The following is a 17,235-nucleotide window of genomic DNA, read 5'->3' on the forward strand; positions in this document are numbered from 1 at the left end:
ACCATGTCTTTGTGGTCAGAATTAGCTCAATACGTTTGTTTCTCCTTGTAGCTACAATATATGTCATTATTTTCACTCACTTGGATCAAGTGTTCTCAAACTGTGAGGTTAGCTTTCCTGATGCAACTTTGATCTCTTCCAGAGCAAGATGTACTAAGTCCAAAGAGAACAACAAAACCAGCATTAATTTTCTCTTATTTTTCTCCACTTGGGATACAACAAACCTAGGGTTTTCTTATTTATGAAGAACAGAATAGCTGGTTCTGGCTTTTGTTGATTTCCAAGCAGAAACAAGCTGAAACAGCAAGAAACAATGGCAGATATGTAGATCCAGAGGTTGTAAATTATCATAACAGTGTACTATTTCCAGGAGACTATTAGAAAGAAGTTAATCCACAGGTATTTCCATCTTTGTTTACCTCGGCAGAGGAAACATACTAGGTTGGTTTTATTCTATTTTTCAGCATTTTTTTATTTTTTATTTTTTTCCCAAAAATGTAACGGCATTTTTAATAGTTAGTTTTTAAGTCAACTTTTTAAGGGTATGAATTTGCTGTCTGCTGGGGCAGGGAATAATTAGGGAGAAAGCTGTTTGATGCAGGATTTGTGGAAAAGCTAAATTCTCTTAAACTTTTAAATCACGTATTTTAAAATGGACACTTAAGCCAGGTAGGCAGGTATCTAGACATGGGGTGACAAGACTTATTAAGAAACAATGCTTGAAAACAAATTTTGCAATCAGAATTACTTCCTCACAGTGGTAGGCCAGAAAATACGGATGAAATAAAAGACTAGGAAGAGAACGGATTACAATAATGTCTCAGTCTGCCTGCTAAAATGAGTTGTCCCTTATTATACAATATCTAGTGCTCAATCTGATGTAAGATCTTGAAAATTAAGGACATATTTGTTCCCTCAGGTCAATATCCCCAGCTCTCAACTATCATTTAAATGATATCTTCAGCTAGTGCCAAAGGACTTGTATGAGAGATAACAAATATTTTACTAAAAAAAATGTAAATATACCTAATATTTACCTATTTCTTAAAAGTTAACTGTACTTAATAATGTTTTATATATTTTTTTTTTATTTGGTTGGAATATTTTTTTAATCTGGATAAACTAACTAGGTACTGCGAATTTTCAGGTGTCCTGAAAATTCCCTCCTCTGCTCTATAGCATATCCCTTCATTTCCTCCAGTACGCACCACTTTTTCCTTCCTCAGATTTCATCCTGGAAAATCTCATTCTTTAGTTTAGCCAGGACTCATCCTGTCTAATAAAAATGAGGTTTCTGAGCCTTTCCATAAGTTCCCATTAGAGAGTAAATTCCATCTTCAGTTAAAAAAAAAAAAAAAGCTTCTAAAAATTTTGTGTAAGAAACTATTTGTGAGTGTGCTCTACATTAAACTATAATCATGTTACTGGTTTTGGATAACAGTGAAATATCAATTTTTCCATATAAGAAAATATAAATATGTTCAAAAGACACAGACCATTATAAGGAAAATTGAAGAAAAGACAAGTACAGTTTCCAATATTATTTCAAAGTAAGCAATAATGAAGTTTGGGAAATACATTTTTTTTATCAGTTTGACAGTCAATAATTACCCTGTTGGAACAGCTTTTTTACTTCCTTCTAAGAGTTATGCTGCACAAGAAAAAAAGCTCTGCAATACATGCAGCTAAAATAGGAAACACAAGCATTAAAACTGAAAATTGAGGAATTGGAGCTGCATTTGTGATTTTAACATACATTTTCCAACATACATTATTTATCCTAAACTATCATTACACAATTAATTTGATCAACTTCCACATAATTCTGACTCCATGTGTGGTCATTTCTCAAGTGAGTAAATATTTAGTAGTAAACTTCAAGACATCTTTACCTAGAATCATAGAATCATAAATCGTTTAGGTTGGAAAAGACCTTTAAGATCAAGTGCAACAATTGACCTAACACTGCCAAGTCCATCACTAAACCATCTTCCTAAGTTGCACATCCATAACCTCCATAACCTTTCCCAGCACTGAGATCAGACTGACAAGCTTGTATTTCCCTGGATCCTCTTTCCAGAGTTCCTTGTCTTTACATTTGCTAACCCCCAGTCAACTGGAACCTCCCTGGTTAAGCAGGACTTCTGATAAATGATGAAGTGGCTTTGTGAACACTTCCACCAGCTCTCTGCATTGGTTTACATGCACTTCATTTGGCCTATAGATCCTGCCACCTTCTCATGGGGAGAAACCCTTATTCCAATGCAGCCATGCTAAGGTGCTTTCATAGTTTCTAAGAAATCAACAACCCTTGTGTCTCTGTTGATGCATGCACTTCCACAGACAGCAGACCAAAAGACTTTACTAGCACACTGTTCATCAAAGTCCACAAGCTTATCTCTAGTGGGCCTGTTTTTTTCCCCTTTCCCATCTCAAATCTAGTTTGAAGCTCCTTCAGTGAACTCTGTTAACTCCTGTACAAAGACCCTTTTCCCCTGTTGAGACAGGTATACCGCATCGCTGTCATGTAAACAGACTCATGATCAAAACCCCCAAAATTCTGCTGGTAATACCAGGCTCAGAGGCAGATGCTGATCTGCTGGATCTTCCAATTTCTTCCCTCATCATTCCCTACACTAGATCTACTCAACTGGCTACAAGTCTTACAAGAACCTGTATGGATGAGGGGATACTGACGAATACTATGATACATTGGCCAATAACATTAGTTAACACTGAATTTAAATATTCTCCTACATTCAGTATCTTTGAATATATATAACATTTATTTATATGACTGATCAAGCATCCTTTCCCTAGGGTTTCTCTTTCTCCTTCTGGGACTATAATGTAGCCTAAATTTCTAAATGTCAACATATGTTGAACAAAGAAATCCGCCCTGCTTGGTGCTCCTGGTAACCCTCAGTACTGCAAAGCAGCCTTTAACAGATAGAAATGCTGTTGTCATTTCATCTTGTGCACATGGAATAGCTGTAACTGTTAATAATAAATGCAAAGTCATTTTCCTTTAGGATCACTTTAAAAAAAATTGTTCTGTATAATCTAATAAAATCTATAAAAGAGTTTTTAAAAAGGTAGAAAGCCTACTGAATGTAATGATGAAAATTTGAGGGGGATTCAGATATTTTACTGGCTGGAGAGTTAGTACACCCTATATACAAACACACAAACCCTTAATTTAAAAATGAAAGAAGGTGTGAAGAACAGTTAGTAAAATTCCCCAAAAGCCTTTCTAGTAAGTAACATAAAATTACAGATTCTTACATTAATAACATCATTCATGCATAGTTTATTATTAAATGTTTTTCTGTTAATATTCAAACTTGTGCAATATCTCACACCACAAGTTTTCTTACGGGTTTTCTTTATAACACTCTCTGCATACCATTAGGTAATTAGCTGTAAACTAGTAAGCTGTCACAGACAAAGCACACACAGATAGACACAGTGGAATTACCAGCACCTATTTCCAAGATGGTTTCTGTTACTGACTGTGTCTTGGTCTCGCTGTACATACGTGCTGCTTGTTCCCTGGCACCAGGAGCTGCAGTGCAGGAGTGGAAGAGGTGCTCCTGGCAATGGAGCAGAGATTCCCCTGCCGTCTGTGGGACAGACCACAGAGGTAGCCAGTGGAGACACCCACACTGCAGCCATGGAGCACCTCACTCCACAGCAGGTGGAACTTTCCTGAAGAAAGCTGCTGCCATGCAAAGCCCATGCAGTCAGGGGAAAAGTGTGAGGAGGAAAAAGCAGCATATCTAATACATGTAATATTTATCATGCATTATCAGAAGTCATGTATAACTTTTCAATTAATAGGCTTTAATTAAAACTTCTCAGATACCTTGGATTGTAGATCAATTCGTAATTTGTGGAAGTTAAAAGGAAAGCTCCAAATTCTCAGCTGTCAAGTAGCAGATAATTGCCAGTGAAATATAAGAAAATAATTGGTTTTTAAACTTTGCACTTTTCAGTGTTTCTTGAGTATCTCTTAAGATGTAATTACAAATAAACTCACATGCCTTGATTTGTGTACACTGTTATCCTAGAAACTTCTGATCTGGGCTAGATGCTGTAAGTAATGACTCCTAGCAGCTTTGACTAAGTTCTGCTTTTTCTAACCCATGACATAGATTTTCAGAGCCTTCCCTGTGCTTTTTGCTAGCAGAGATATCCTTAGCCCTAATGGCTACTTGCATTTCAAACACATACTTTAAAACTAACTTGGTATGTCTAACCTAGACCAGCATCACAGAAATAACTGCCACCTAGACCTACTCACAGACGACCTGCTTGCATGTGACATGACAGCTGCTGTTGATTTTATCTTAATATCATTAACTTATGAAAATACATTCAACATAACTGCAGCCTGTCACGGTGAACTTCATAAAGTAGTTCAAATCATTGTTTGCTCCAGGTCATTAAGAAACTAGTAAACAGACTATTTAACAATGATGCTAATGTAAATTTTCCATGACAGCAGTCACTGGTATCCTGCTGACAAATGATAATGTCATTGCAACATGTCCTTAGAGCTCAGTAATTACTTCTGTATTCATGAGGGTATTTGGCTGGAAGTTTACCTGATCGGAATGTAAAAGCTCTCAGCAAAGTTTACACATGCTAAGTGCCATCAGATGCATACATGACAGGAATATGTTCAAAATGCCTCTAAAGAAATAATCTGTTTACCTGAGGCATTACATTGTCTTCTTCACAGCACTCAGGAGTCTTCTTGAAATACTGCTTTATTGAACTGCTGCTTTAGCTCCTTTCCTTACAAGATAATGTAATATGAAAACATTTAAAGGAATGGAAAGTGAAATACTTTCAAAGAACTGCAATAAACTACCTTTAAAGGTTCTCTGCCTACCTGCACGAAACAAGCTTTTGTTATTTCAAACACCACTAGCATATTTTGAAGCAGTTTTATGATGGTGATTCTTTCAACTTGCTTTTAAATATTATACATTATTTGAAGGACAATATCTGAATTTCAGTAATTGAGACACAATATCTAGTATTTATAAATGAGTTTTATATACAAATTAAATTTACATCCAAGTCCATAAAGAAAAAAACATGCACTTGAAGCATCAGTGACAGCATGTGAGAAGTCATACTAGGAGGTGATAACTTCAGAAAACAAGAAACTATATATCGTTAAAAGAGGGATAATGGGGAATCCAAAGAAAACAGAACCTTTCACCTAACTACACACTATGCTATACTGAAATAGATACAAGTAACTGAGCAATTTGGCGGCCTTCTATGATGGGGCTGCAGAACTGATGGACAGGAGTGGAGCAACTGATGTCATCTACCCGGACTTGTGCAACGCGTTCGACACTGTCCCACATGACATCCTTGTCTTTAAGTTGGAGAGACATCAATTTGATAGGTGGACCACTCAGTGGATGAAGAACTGGCTGCATGGCCACACACAAAGAGCTGTGGTCAATGGCTCAATGTCCAGCTGAAGAACAGTAACTAGTGGTGTCCCTCAGGGATGGGGGTTGGAACCGGTCTTCTTCAACATCTTTGTTGGTGACATAGACAGTGGGATTGAGTGTGCCCTCAGCAAGTTTGCTAATGACACCAAACTGTGTGGTTCAGTTGATACGCTGGAGGGAAGGAATGCCATCCAGAGGGACCTTGACACACTTGTGAGGTGGGCTGATGCCAACCTCATGAAGTTTAACCATGCCAAGTGCAAGGTCCTACACCTGAGTCGGAGCAATCCCAGGCACAGCTACAGGCTGGGCAAAGAAGAGATTTAAAGCAGCACTGTGGAGAAGGACTTGGGGGTGTTGGTCTATGAGAAAATGAACATGAGCCAGTTTCAGTGTGTGCTCGCAGCCCAGAAAGCCAACCGTATTCTGGGCTACATCAAAAGAAGTGTGACCAGCAGGTCAAAGGAGGTGATCCTGCCCCTCTACTCTGCTCTCATGAGACCTCACTTGGAGTACTGTGTGCAGTTCTGGTGTCCTCAACATAAAAAAGACATGAAACTGTTGGAAGAAGTCCAGAGGAGGCAACAAGGATGATCAGGGCACTGGAACACCTCCCATATGAAGGCAGGCTGAGAAAGTTGCAGCTGTTCAGCCTGGAGAAGGCTGCATGGAGACCTCATAGCAGCTTTCCAGTATCTGAAGGGGGCCTATAAGGATGCTGGTGAAGGACTCCTTATTAGGGACTCTAGTGATAGGACAGGGGGTAATGGGTTAAAATTTAAACAGGGGTTGTTTAGATTGGATATAAGGAAGAAGTTCTTTACTGTTAGGGTGGTGAGGCACTGGAATGGCTTGCCCAGGGAGGTTGTGAATGCTCTATCCCTGGCGATGTTCAAGGCAAGGTTGGACAGAGCCTTGGGTAGCATGGTTTAGTGTGAGGTGTCCCTGTCCGTGGCAGGGGGGTTGGAACTAGATGATCTTAAGGTCCTTTCTAACCCTAACTATTCTATGACTCGATGATTCTAAAAAGCAATAAAAACAGCCAGTGCGGATTTTTCAAAAGCAAACTATGTAAAGCCAAGCTAATCTCCTTCTTGGACAGGATAACTGGAATACTGGTGTGGTGGTTTTGTCTGGGGTAGGTTTAATTTTGTCTACAGTATCTGGTATGAGGCTGTGCTCTGGCTTGGTGCTGAAAACAGTGTTGATGAAACAGGGATGTTTTAGTTATTGCTGAGCAGCGCTTACATGGAGTCAAGGCATTTTCTGCTACTTATCCCACCCAACCAGCAAGCAGGCTGGGGGTACAGAAAGATTTGACAGTGTGCACAGCCAGGACGGCTGACCAAATTGATATTCCACACCATATGGCATCATGCTAAGTGTATAAAGCTCTGGGAAGAAGAAGGAAGTGGGAAACATTAGGAGTGATGGCATTTTGTCATCCCAGGTAATATGACAAAGCCCTGCTTTCCTGGAGGTGGTTGAACACCAGCCTGTCAATGGAAAGTGGAGAATGAATTCCTTATTTTACTTTGCTGATGTGTGTGGCTTTTCCTTTACCTATTAAACTGCTTTTATCTTAATGCAAGGGTTTTCTCACTTTTGCTCTTCTGATTCTCTCTAACATCCCACCAGGGAGAATGCATGAGCCTCTGTATGGGGCTCAGCTGCCATCTGGGGTTAAGCAATGACACTGGAGAAGAAGAAGAAGAAATGTGCTCTGTCTGGAGTACAGTAAGATTTTTAATATTCACCGTATTAAATTATCACAGGAAAATGAGGAAAATGTTGTTTAGATATATATATATATATATATATATAAAAGACAGTGTGTGTCTGCTCTTAAAGCTATTATCAAATAATAGTTATCAGTACCAAATGGGGATTTTCTTTCAAGCTGGTTCCCTCAGAGATTCCAGGCCCAACTCTCTTCAATATTTTCATTAAAAATATTCATTACAAAGTAAATGGATAAAATTTGTAGATGAAACCAGGATGCATAAGGATTACAGAAGTGTGGAGAACAACTTCAGAATTCAAAACTGTCATAACAAATATAGAAAAAAATATATTTTTTTTAAGAAAAAGTTCAGACCACAATGACTAGTAAAGAGAAATGAACACATAAAATGCCAAATGAGGAAAAGGACCTGGAAGTGTATTAGAAACAACCTGTGAGACAAGAGTGCACTATTACTGTAATGGAAGAAAAGGGAAAATTGCTTGTTTTCAAGATTTTTTTAGGAAAGATATGGTTGAGGGGCATTTTCTTCTACTAGTTTCCAGGGAGGATGCAGCTGAAGCAGTGTGAAAAGTCTTCAGATCCATACTCCAAAACACATGTAGTCACTTTGGGAAGAATACAGCAGAAGACAGCATGAAAGAGAAGAGGGCTCAGAATGCACTGTCTATGAGGGAAGACCACAATAAAAAAAAAGCTTTATTTTAGTATAAGCAGGTAAAGGCTTGATAAATCTTCCAGTATACGGGAAAATTGTTCATAGCAAAGACAATGATTGACTGTTACCAATTGTTCACGAGAAAGAAAGTCAAAAAGAATACAGTTTAACTTGCAGTAAAGACTATATAGGTCATATATTAAGAAAAAAAAAAAAAAAGGGAAAGAGCCCTAGAACAGGACACCCTCAAAAACAGAAGTTCTAAAAAATGTACCAGATACAAATCTCTGTGGGAAGCTGTAGTGCATTTGATCCTTTCCCAGTGCCAGGGGACTGGACTATGTAACCTTTGGAAATCTATTCCACCCTGAATTTCTAATTCAATGACCACATGATGTGCTTTAGCAAGGACCATTTATGGATTTTTTAAGAGTGCTGTAAGTGACATCAGGTTAGATAATTTCACCCTTTCACAGAGCAGCATTTTCTTTCCCAAAGGCACCCCTGCTTCCCTTGTGCTTACTTACAGATTACAGCACTATTCAGCACAGGTAAAGACGGAGAAGTTGCCGTAAAATGTATTTTGGATAATTTTTATAAATACCTCTACATGAATGAATAGGACAAAATCTGACCTGTTTTAAAAATACTGAATTAATAAACTTTATATGAATAATCCCTAGCTTCACAGGGCATGAATCACTGGATTAAATATTAAATAAATTAACACTTTTAAAATTAATTGCTTTTAAGGGTTTTTTGTGCTTGATGAGCTCATTACAGCACTGATTTGCTGCATATAAATTCACCTAGTAATGTAACAGTCATACACACGTTGATATTGGATAGGATAATGCATTTATTAAAGAAGAAATAACTGGATAAAAACAGACATGTCTTGACTACCAGAATACTTGTAGGAACATACACTTTTGAATAGATACTAGCTATGTTCACAGCACTTAAAGCATCAAAGACTGTTCTGATTTTCTAGGAAAACAGATTTTAGTTCTACAAACAGATAGCACATGTCTATAGCTGAATGGCAGCAATTATCCAGTCTGGAGCTGAGGCAAACAGATGGATTTATTTGAAATAAACTTTAACCCTATCATAGAGAGAATAATACAAGTTTGAATATGGCATGGCCAAAACTGTGGGCTGAAAATGCATCTTCTAATGCAAGAAACATTGTATGAGCTCTAATTAATGTGAAAATTTTTTAAGTGTGTGTGTGGGGTGTGTGTGTGTGTGTGCGTGTCTGTCTGTCACAAAAAGCATTAGATTGATTGGTCTTTTTTTCCCCAGAGCTGAGAAACAGTCTCATGTGAGTACCTAATGCTTTGATACACAGGTATAGATGGCAACATATTTCTCTCCCAAACATGTGGATATGGATCTGTTAGGAACTGGAAAAGCTAACATGAGATCACAGAATACAGGTGAAAAGTATCACTGTTATTGGCAATAAACCTCACTAAACTAATTTGTATGAGCAATTTAGTATATCAAAGTGCAGTTACATTCTGCAAGTATGATTTTGTAGAAGTAGCTTTGAATGTTTCCTGGTTATTATGCCTGAAAGATTTTTTATCAAATTTGCTTCACTTGAGGAGTTAAAAAGACAGGCCAGAGGCTTCTCAGTAATTTCACCATCCCCCTTCTCCCTCAGGATCTGGAATTCAGACTTGTCCTTTCTGCTCATCCAGCATCATCAATACTGAGGCTTCTGCATCTGCGACTAATGTGGCAGTTCTCTGCTAGTGGTGTGCACAAGACACAGAGAAAACAGCTCACCCATCCCCATGGGTGGCAGCACTGGGAAGGTGAAAAAGAGAAATGAGCTAAAACCTTCAAACAAAGGTGAACTTTGCAGTGCTTTTTACAATAAATGACAATAAGGTCAATACAACAGGATGCTCTAAGTAGTGAACAGATGACATTCTTTATACTGTTCTAACATCTTCCTCACTCTGCTGCTTAGATTATGTCACAGAGGTTGTTGCAAAATAGTGTAATGAGAAATGGTAAGAAAATGAAAAATATTTTCCATCGACTGTTGGCAGGAAAAAAGGGTGAAAAAAGGGTTGGAAGGGGTAAATCTTAAATTAGTTTCATGGAAATAGTGTGATGTTCTGACATGTTTTGTTTGGTTGTTTTGTTTTGTTTGGGGAGGTTTTGTAGAATTTTCTTTGGTTTGGTTTTTTTTGGGGTTTTGTTTTTTTTTTTAATCTCAGTAGAACCCAAAGAAACTATCTTTTTGACTTAGGGAAAAATGAATTTTATTCATAATAATTCACATTCCAAATATTTGTAATTATCTAAATTGAGTTTCTGTCTCCTGATGATTTTCTTCTGGATTCTTACCATCTTATTCCACACTGCATTCAGTTTCACTGCAAAGTTTTCATTCTGGAGGTGAGGAGGAAATGTGTGTCACTGTAGCTGTTGTTTGCTTAGAAGATGTAGAACCAACATCCTACTCCCAGTTAAAAAAGGCAATTTTTAAGTGCTGCATGATACACTGCATGCACCCAGTTCATAGCAGAGGGACAGATGGGTGAATAGTTTTTCTTGACCTGTACCCTTCCTTTATGGGAATAACCAGGCTGGCCAGAATTTGCAGTGGGGGTGATTACCAGCCAGCCACCTCAAACATACCCAGGGGAATCTTTCATTTGCTACTTTAGAAAAGTACTCAAATTATATCAAAATGGGTATGAGATACATTTATTTTAAAGGCTGTTTTATGTAAACTTTACTGACAGTTGGTCTAACTCATACAGTACCTAGAAGACTTGGAATAACTAACTTTGAATTCAGGAATTATAAATGATGGGCAGAAGCCAGCATTAGCAAAAGTTGATCTTTTTCCACTGTATAAACAAGGCCAGATGGGCTCAGGTGGAATGCATTTAAGTTGGTGCATTTTCCCCACACGCATGCCTCTAATTGATGAGGAAATTGCCCCATCCTTCAGAACTGCCTGGCATTTACTACTGCAATAAGCTGTACTTAGGAAAGACACATGGCTTCAGACTTTTGTAGTTTCTCAGGTACATTCCATGTGCAGCCCTGACTATAAGCCTGGCCCTGAAGAAAGGTATAACACCATTAAAAATGTAACAAATATGAGATCAAATTTAAAGGACATAGTTTCCAATTTTGCTCTTGTACCAAATTCTCTGGGACTGAAGCTATCTGAAAAGCATTGCAGAAGAATCTTACAATACTAATTGATTGAGCAATAAAATGGCAGATGAAATTTCATATCAAAAATACAAAGTGGTGCACATGGGAAAAATAATCTTAACTATACACACACAATGATAGGCTCTAAATAAGCTATTACCACTCAAGAAAGAGATCTTGGAGTCTTTGTGGATAGTTTCCTTAAAACATTGTCTGGGAATGGAAAATGGCATTTTAGGAACAATTAGGAAAGGAAAAGAGTAAAACAGAAAAATGTGTCCTATTCTGTGTGCCTGTTTTTCAGAAAGCCATAAGAAGCAGCATAGAGAATAGTGCCAAGGAAGACTGATATATAGATATATAGTATAGACTAAAGGATATAGGAGGACAGAATAGATGGAATAGGACTCTTCACATCTGAAGAGGCGACAGAAGGGTGATATTATAAAGTTGTACAAAACTGTGGATGATGTGGCATGGTAAACGATTTTTAACTCTTCCTTTGTTAGAGAAATAAAAAAATACTCAGTTTCTCATACCTTTCCCTAATAAACCTCCATCAGTTAACATAGGATGCTGTTCTAAATGGACATTAAGTCTAACATACACAGCAGTTCTTAATTACATCAGTGTTACCACATTACTCTCAAATTGAAATAATCCTAAATAATAATGCTGTGACAATGTGTATAATCTGATCTGGATATTTTGCTTTCTGCAGGATGACCTCTATAACCCCTCTTTTCCTGGTCAAGGTCTCTTACCATATCACTTTAAGGTTGATAAGTCAGCAAATAATGATATTAGCATACAGCATGGTGGAAAGGAGGGGAACCAGTTGATAAACACATTCAAAGCCAAATGCATTGTACTACGATTGCTGCAGTCTCAGCATAACATTTTTAATGAGAAGCAGTATTAAAAATTATTACCTGCCCTGCCTATCCCAGAATTAGATGAATGAAAAATAAGTAATAAGAACAAAAATGAAAGAAAACTCTGTAAATTTATTTCCTGAAAATCAGTTCTACTACTGAAAGAAAACTGCATCTTCTTTTGGTGCACTTCTGATCTATTCAGTACTACTAGTATCACTTCAAACAGTGATGTGAGACCATGCCGAAGGGTGGAGCGTAAAAAATTCTACATAGATGATTTGTATTTTATTTACTTTTTATTGCCCAGAAGTGCAAAGCACTTCACAAAAGACATAGCCTTGTCCCAGAGTTTACAGTCTAATGGATCTACTTGACAGATATGTGAGCTACAACATTTCATAAGGCAAGAAAGGACTAAGAAAGGACAGGGTGTTGAGTCAATTGCTTTCTCCATCATTTATTTATTGCCAAAACATTTCCAGTGACCACATATTGAAAGCTGCAATGAGAACTGCATTTGAAGTAAGACTAATCTAAATTACTGAATCCAGCTTGGGGATGGAACTCCGTGCCCAGATGGTAGTGATGTGGGGAAACTTTGTAGCACAGACATTTGCCTACTCCAAAAGAGTTCATTTAGCAGCACAGGCACATGCAGCAGGGTCAGGGTATTGTCTGTTTTCACAGGCAGTCACTGCCTCTGCACCCAGAACCTGCTGGTGGATCTTCATTGCTGCGTCTCTTGTTAGTGAAACTGCCCTCCTCCTTTCCTCCTCTCTGTACTCCCAATTGTCTCAACCTGTCCCTGACAATTAGCACAGCTTTACCTTCTCTATCAGGCAAGTCCTGTTCGCCTCACAAACTTACATGTCTCTGGGCACATAATGACATGACTTTTTAACAGACTGTGTAGCTGGGATTTGCATTTTGGTTTCAAGAGGATATAAATATGAATCAAAGTTGCTACTTCAGTATGTGGGTTTACCACTACATATGCATTACAAACTCTGTCTATAGAGCAAAGTGTCTGACTCCTTCATATTCTGCTTTTCCTCTGGGATTCCCATAAGGTGAATGCCTCTGGTACCTTCTTTGCAGTTTTATTCCATTTATTTATGTCTAGCATATAGCCTTCATTTCTTCTCTAGCACAGATCTTCTCATATTCTTCCAGTTCCTGAAGGGTCTTTTAATAAATGTATCTACTCCAAGCACAAGACTATCTGACCAAGCAAATAGCCAAAGGTTTTCAATCCTTGCCAGAGGGAAAAAGCATCATATACATGCATCATCTGCAGCAGGATTCATTCAGCTGATCATCAGCTTATGTTCTGAAGAGCAAGTCTTCTCTAGTGGTGGCCTCCAAGCAAGGACAACGCAAGCTGTTACATGCCCTAAGGCAAAGTAAGCATTCACCACCAACAGCCAGTGCCTCTAGTCCATCACCTACCACAACATTCACAGTCTGCCTGAGGAGAGCTAGGGGGAGCCAGGGCACCCCAGTTCAGAAGCAGCTTCAGGCAACACCTCTCCAGCAGCAGCTGGGAGAACATACAAACTCTCCCTTCTGATCTCCTCTTGGTTGGCAGTGTACAACTGTATTTGGTTTACATGACAAGGCTGGGGCTGGGTGGGTGTATTGCAGAGGCAGACTCTAAGAAGACACAAGAAACTGACACCATGTTGAACAGAGCCAGTTTTATCCAGCTCCAAAACAGACCCACTGCTTTCCAAAGCTGAGCACCCAGTGATGCTGGTGGCATCTCTGCGGTAACATATTTAAGAAAGGGTAAAAAAATGCTGCGCAGCAGCTGGATGAGAGAGGAGTGAGAAAAACGGAAAAGTAACAACTCTGCAGACACTGTCTGTGAAGAAGGAGGGAGAGAAGGTGCTCCAGGCACTAGAGCAGAAATTCAACTGCAGCCCATGGTGAAGACCATGATGGAGCCGATAACAACATTGCAGCCTGTGGATGACCCCGCACCGCAGCAGCTGGAGATTCCTGAGGAAAGCTGCAGCCTGTGAAGAGTAAAGCAGGAGCAGTTTTTCTGGCAGGAACTGGCCCATGGAGAGCATTAAAGCAACCTGTTCCTGAAGAACAGTACCCCATAGGGCAGACCCACACTGGAGCAGGGGAAAAGCATGAGGAAAAAGGAGCAGCAGAGATAAAATGCTGTGGACTGTCTGGAATTCCCCATTTCTCACCCCCCTGTGCTGCTCAGGGGGAGGAGGGAGGAGTTGTGGAAGGTGTGAAGTTGAGCCTGGTAAAAGGGGTGTGTGGGAGGGTATTTTATAGTTTTGTCTTTGTTTCTCACCCTCCTAATTTACAAGAAATTAAATCTTTTTTTTTTTCACAAATTGAATCTGGTTTGTCTGTGATAGTAACTGGTGAGTGATCTCCCTGTCTTTATCAGGAACCATGAGCTTTTTCATCTTATTCTCTTCCCCCTATCCTGCTGGGTGCAAGAGCAGCTTGGTGGGCACTCCGCAATCAGCCCAGGGTAACCCACCAAAGTAAGAGTGAATCTAAAAACTGACCTCATATTTCTTCCCTTCCAGCCTTAATCTTGATTACAACCCTGTTATCCTTCCTGTTTCAGTTTTTCTGTAAGATAAACATTGTGATCAATTACTTGATCATCTGCCATTCACTTCTCAAGATTTACTGAAATGGGATTTTTCCCCTTTGACACTGCAACTCTTTTTTTTTTCCCTTGTGTCTTTTAAACAAAATTGCTATGGTGGCCTCTTACCCTTTCTTTCCTCTGCTTTCCATAGCTGCAAAAATGATCCTGAGATGTCTAAGCAGGGGAGTGTCAAGGAGAGGATGGGATTATTTCCAGGAATAGCTGAGTGATACCGTAACAGGAGCACTGGGTGCATCAGAAGCCAAAACTAAACAAATGCAGATTTCAACAAATTAGAGTAGGTAACAACTGCTACAACTTACCCAGGGAACTGATGGATTTCCTGTCTCTTGGAGTCTTTAAATCAAGGTTGGATGTTTCACTAAAATACATGTTCCAACAGAAATGGAAACTGCAGGATGAGACTCCTGGTCAGAACAGATTAGACCACTGTATGAAACAGTTCCTTGTGGACTCTCAAATTAAATTTAAATTAACATGCTACCGTCATATTTGAAATAGGCATATTCCTCAGCTCAGTTGGTAGGCAGCAATTTGCCTATAATGAACATATTTCTAAAATCATAATCTTTGATATATATTTGGCATGAATTCACATGAGTATGTGTCATCAGGCTAACTTAATATTTTACCTGTTTCCAAGTTACTTGGTCCTAGTGGTGAAGAACCAGACATCCATTATGGAGTTGAAATATTATTCCATTTTCATTATATTTTACTTGGATTTACAAAGTCAAAAAGTTTAATACTAAAGGATGGAAGAAAGGAGGAACCAAATTTTGAGGAGAATTCAGGAAGACAAAGGAAGCAAAGCAAGGAAGATGGAAAGAAAGACAAGCAAGAGCAAAAGTAGAGGTCACAAAAAGCCATGGGTAAATAATGTGAAGCACAAGCCTGCAGATTGAGAGGAAGGATGGGCATACGTGATGGGAAAGTAAAGAGAAGTAGAAGAGTTACTGAAAAATAAAGGAATGAGTATTCTGAAATGCAGGTGAAGTCTGTTTGCCAATGATCTGCAAAGAAGTCTTTCAAAGAGTGATTTATTTACAGGAACTCCACACTTTCCCAAACAAGAGTCACACACAGTTGCACATGCCCATGCAGACAAGTTTATATATATATCTGCTCTGTGTTCTTTTCTTGCTCTGTTGGGTACACTGAGAAACCCACAATCAAGCTTCAAAAATCACTGTCACCCTCCACAGCAATTAGAGGGGATATCTTTTTACCCCAGGGCCTGGAAACATAGGATGGAGTAATAAACCAAGAAAGTAAACCTTCAGGAAAGTGGGCAAAACTCTGGTCTTGGAGCAAATGTGTGTGTTTGAGCACAGAGCCACAAAGCTCGCCTTAAAAATCAATATTCTTTCATATTGCAAATTAACATTTTAAAATTAAGTTATTTGAGTTCCAATCATTTCCTGTGACTGACAGAAATCTCTCCGCAAAGCCACATTTTTATATGTGGCTAGAAGCTCCCCTCCCTGACTTACAGCTATTGTTGGATGATTTCATTACCTATCATTTATTATATATATCTTTTAATAATTAACTGTAATATCCACAGACTTTTGGCAGCTGCTCTGGGGAACTACAAAAGCTTGTAAAGAAAAATCTAAAGGCACCATAGATAAGGGTCTAAAAAAAAAAAAAAAACAAAAAACCCAACAAAACCAGCAACCAAAAAACCCACAAACAACAACAACAATAACCCTATTAAAAAAAAAGGGGGGGGGGGGAATAGAAGGGGAAAAAAAGAGAGGAAAGGTGGCGGCACTGAAGCAGCGAAGTTTTCCTTTCATTTGCTCTCTCCTTTTGGCATGAGTGCCCACAAGCGCTGAGCGTTTCCTTAGTCTCGTCCCTCTGCTCCATCCTCTGCCGCAAACCTCGGCAGCGAGGCGGAGGGTCCCGCGGCTCCCGTGCGCACGGAGCCCCCCGAAGTGGGGGGGATGTCTGTCTAGCTCCGTTCCCCCGCTCTGCAGCCGCTCAGCACATGCAAAGCCGCCTTGCCACCTTCATTAATAATAACTGGTACTTAATAAACGCCAGCCCCAGCAGCGCTAATGATGGGCTGCAGCGGCTGTGCCTCCCCCACACCCCATGCAAAGCCCGGGGCAGTGACCTTGCCTGGCCCTCACGCCCTCCGCCCGCCGCCGCACATATTTCCGCGCCGCTGCGCGCACGCAGATGTGCGAGCGGCAGAAACGGGGGAAAACAATAATACTACTACTGATAAAGCCCCAAAGCAGCACAACCCGCGTCGCACTGCGCGGTGGCTGTAGTGCCCGCAGAACCCGCGGGCAGCTCCGCAGGGTGGCGCAGAACGGGTCGCGCTTAGCGGCTCCGCGCCCGCGGCGGTGCGGGCGGCGGCGGCGGCGGCGGGGGGGGTGTCTCACGGCGCATGTCCGCCCGCCGCGCCGCCACTAGCCGCTCCCCCCCGCCGCCAAACTCACCACCATCTTCTGCATGTGCAAGGCTTGCAGCCGGACAGAAACCGCTCCCCGGCGATGGAGACTGCGGGAAAAATCCTGCGCGGCGGCATGGCTTGCTGAAACGGCAGCGGCGGCCGGAGAGAGGCGGAGCGGCAGCGAGAGAGAATCGCGAACAGATACTAAAACACAACAGCACACTAAAAAAAG

Source organism: Melopsittacus undulatus, chromosome 2 (assembly GCF_012275295.1).
Source record: "Melopsittacus undulatus isolate bMelUnd1 chromosome 2, bMelUnd1.mat.Z, whole genome shotgun sequence".
NCBI classification, from domain to species: Eukaryota; Metazoa; Chordata; class Aves; order Psittaciformes; family Psittaculidae; genus Melopsittacus; species Melopsittacus undulatus.